Raw genomic sequence first — 4,513 nt, forward strand, 5'->3', positions numbered from 1 at the left:
TCACGGCACGTTTCAACATGTCATGGCATGAAACGCACAGGTGTAATTAATAACCCTGATTAAAGATACATTGTAATTAGATATTCCAGTGACATGCCCCTAGTATTATGCATAATGATTCAGAGGCATGACTTACTGGTTATTAGTTGCACCTGTGCCCCCCCCCCAAACAGCTATAGTCTTACCAGCGGAAATAAGAGACAAATGTTCACAACTGACAAACAGTGATGATGGATAAAGTTTGACCATAAGACCAGTGGTGGAAGAAGTAGTCACATCCTTTAGTAAAAGTACTAATACCAAAACTGTTACAAGTAAAAGTCCTGCATTGAAAATGTTACTTATGTAAAAGTATCTAAGTTTTATCGGGAAAGTGTACTTAAAGTATTAAAAATAAAAGTACTTGATGCGGAAAGATCCTCACGTTGTCAATCAAGTAAGTGTTTAATGCTTTAATCATTTCAACTGGACTTGTAGGCCTATATAGTGTTGAGTAGTTTAAACATTGTATTTTTATAGACTTCATGTGTTTGTATGCAAAAGCTTAATTTGTAAAGGAACTAAAGCTGTCTGATTACTGTAGTGGAGTAAAAAGTACAATGTTTCCCTCTGAGATGTGACATAGAAAGAAAAGACTCAAGTAAAGTACAAGTACTTCAACATTTGAGTAAATGTGCCAAGTTACATTCCACCTCTGCGGAGTGGCGATCCTGATCCCCACCCCGCAATCTCCTTTTATTTCTTTGACCATTTACTTACCAAGCTTGTCCAGTGGGTAGTGCTAGCAACCCACGGCAGTCAGTATCTAAACTACCACGGTGATCTGATGCTCGGCAACACTGAAGTAACTCACTGTTGTTTCCACTGCTCATTTGTTGTTCCATCAACATTTGTATTAAACTACACCATGCCAACCAAAATTAGGGTTTTCCTTATGCGGATAAGATTTCTACTTTGCAAGAAGACATCATCACATTTTCTGATGCAAAATATCTGTTTTCAGATATTCTGCATATATATATATATATATATATATATATATATATATATATAGATATAGATATATCTGCATTCAGATGCATAGATACTTTCATCAATACAAGCAAGTCCTTGTATCGATTGGTTCAAGTAGGAGGATGGAAAGTGGTGTTACACACTGTGAACAGCTGTACTGGTGATGAGGATGCAAACAAGTGGGTGGGCCCTTGTGGAGAGGTACATGCTCTGGACTCTCATTGTAAATGCAACCTTTACCAAATAAAGCAAATGTGCATTAAAAGACTGCTGCAACGCGTGTAATTATAGTTTCACGTCGTAACCTTGCTCCTGCTAACAACCGTGACGTCACGCTGTTACACACGTGAACCTGTCAAATCAGAGACCTTTTCCCACTTTGGCAAGCCATCGTTCTCTTTTGTTTTAACCCACTTGTTTGGTTACATAAAAGTCGCTATGGTAACCAAAATAATCATGGCTTTATTTAGACACATTTAAAGTATTAAAATCACACCAGGTCTGCCAGATTTAGGGTGTGAAGTTCTTTGTAATAGTAGATGTTGTCAGATTCTTCAGAAAGAAATCTCCCTCTGATGACTGTCATTGAAGGACTTAAAAGCTCACAATTTATGAGTCATAAGAGGGAGATTATATATGTATATATATATATATATATATATACATATATATATATATATATATATATATACACATATATTATAGACAGAATACCAGCTGAGAGCTGTTGTTATTTTAACCATGGCAGCAGTTTTCAGATTACTTTATGTATAATTGCAAAAGGGTTCTCTAATGTTTTCTCAGTTAGTTTAAAAAAAAAAAAATGATATCAGATTACTAAACAGCATGTGCCTATGGAACATTGGCTGAATTGATGCTGATAATGGGCAATGTAGATATAGCATTAAAGATCAGCCCCCCCACTCAGATCAGCTGGTATCTGTCTTGATGGAGAGGAATGGAAATTTGTACGTGACCCCAGACTTTTGACCATTTCTGTATATGTGTACATTATAGAAAAAATCAAGAACATCCACCAGCATCTTGGATCAACCCTCACCTCAGCATCTCAGATAACCTTCATTCATCCACACACTCATTCTCCTCCTTCCTTCTCCCCACTATTCAGAAATCACGAACTCACCCGAATTCCAAGCCATCTACTTGTAAACTTGATCCCCTCCCCACCCAACTTGTTAAAGCCTGTCTTCCTCCCTGTCCCCCTCATCTCTGCTATCATCCACTCCTCCCTTACCACTGGAACCGTCCCTACATCCTTCAAAACTGCTGCCATCACCCCTATTTTGAAAAACCTGGTGCCGACCCATCCAACTTCAACAACTTCCGTCCTATTTCAATCTTCCCTTCCTCTCCAAAATTCTTGAAAAACAGTTGCCTCCCCCTCCATTCTCCTATCCAAACCATTGTATGAACAGTTCCAGTCCGGTTTCCGCCCCTCCATAGCACTGAAACAGCACTCATCAAAATCACCACGACCTCCCATGGCAGCTGATTCTGGACTCCTCACCATCCTCATCCTCCTCGACCTGAGTGCAGCATTTGACACCATCTGTCACACAACCCTCCTCATAGGCTATCTTCCTTGGCATCACCCACACTCCGTTAGACTGGTTCACATCTTACCTCTCTGTCCACACAGTTCATTCACTCAAGTCCTGTGAATCCATTCCCCCCCGTCACTTCAGGTGTGCCCCAGGGCTCTGTTTTGGGGCCCCTACTCTTCATCATTTACCTGCTTCCCCTCGGCAATATCTTCCGCAAATTTAACATTCACTTCCACTGTTACGCCGATGACACCCAGCTCTACCTCTCCACCAAACCCTCGTCCACTCTCCCGCCCACCTCCCTTACGGATTGCATCTCTGAAATAAAAATCTGGCTCACCCAAAACTTCCTCAAATTAAACAGTAATAAAACCGAGGTTCTCCTCATTGGCACCAAAGCCACTCTTTCCAAAACAGACGGTTTTTCTCTCACAATTGACAACTGCTCCGTCTCACCCTCCCCCAAGGTTAAGAGTCTGGGTGTCATCCTTGACAGCACATTATCCTTTCAACCCCATGTCAATAACATTACCCGGTCTGCCTACTTCCACCTACGTAACATCCATCGCCTCCGCCCCTCCCTTACCCCCCACACTGCTGCAATTCTTGTCCACAGTCTCGTCACTTCCCTCTCGATTTTTGCAACTCTCTCTCTTCGGTCTCGCTCACAATCCCTCCACACTTCAATTGGTCCAGAATTCAGCTGCCGCATCATAACTCGAACCCCCTCCATCACCACATCACTCCTGTCCTCTAACAGCTCCACTGGCTCCCGGTCCAGTTCCGTATCAAATCAAAATCCTTCTATTAGCATTCAAGGCCATCCACAACCTCGCCCCCCATATGGTCTGATCTCCTCCAGCGTCCCACTCCCTTCCGCTCCCTCAGTCCTCTTCCTCCATAAACCTGTCTGTCCCCCCCGCCCGTCTCCCACCATGGGGGGCAGAGCATTTAGCCGCTCTGCTCCCGTCTCTGGAACTCACTACCCCCCCAACTCAGAAACATTGATTCATTCCCCCATTTCAATCACAACTAAAAACACTCTGTTTATAACTGCGTATTCCACCTAAATGTCTGTTGCTCCGCCTTTTCTGTTGTTAGTATTGTTTTGCTGTATAGTATTTGTTTTTCTGTTATAGTATTTGTTTTGCTGTTGTATAGTTTTGGTTTTGTTAGTATTTTTTGCTGTTGTATAGTATTTGTTTTTCTGTTGTATAGTATTTGTTTGCTGTTTTATAGTTGGTTTTGTTTTGCTGATAGTATTTGTTTGCTGTTGTATAGTATTTGTTTTTCTGTTGTATAGTATTTGTTTTGCTGTTGATAGTATTTGTTTTGCTGTTCTTAATTTATGAATTCCCTGTGCGGCGTCCTTGAGTGCCATGAAAGGCGTCTTTAAATAAAATGTATTATTATTATTATTATTATATATGAGCACATATATGTTGTTTAGGTGGTGCTTTTTACGACCATAACATTTTTTGAAGGACAGCTCAGGACAGGAAAAGGGGGGAGAAAGAGCGGGAATGACCTGCACCAAAGGGCCACCAGTCGGACTTGAACTCTGGCTTCTGCGGTAAGGACTCATCAACATTGACTTATATTATATTGTGATGTCTCACAATATAATATAACTTGCCCAATATGTTTATCTACATATCTATCATTAGTTAACCAGTTGCACATTTTGTATTCCCAACTTGTATATATTTGAAAAATGTGTTCTTGTATTTTATCCTATTATTATTTCATGTACATTGTATGTACAGTATGCATATAGTATCCTAATATTTCATATATATCGTATCCTAGTGTTTCATTTATATTTATGTTCTGTGCTGTGTGACTGATATTTTGCTGCTGTAACACTATAATTTCCCTTTTTTGGGATCAATAAATATCTATCTATCTATCTATCTATCTATCTATCTATCTAT

The sequence above is a fragment of the Etheostoma spectabile genome, unplaced genomic scaffold (assembly GCF_008692095.1).
Source record: "Etheostoma spectabile isolate EspeVRDwgs_2016 unplaced genomic scaffold, UIUC_Espe_1.0 scaffold433, whole genome shotgun sequence".
NCBI classification, from domain to species: Eukaryota; Metazoa; Chordata; class Actinopteri; order Perciformes; family Percidae; genus Etheostoma; species Etheostoma spectabile.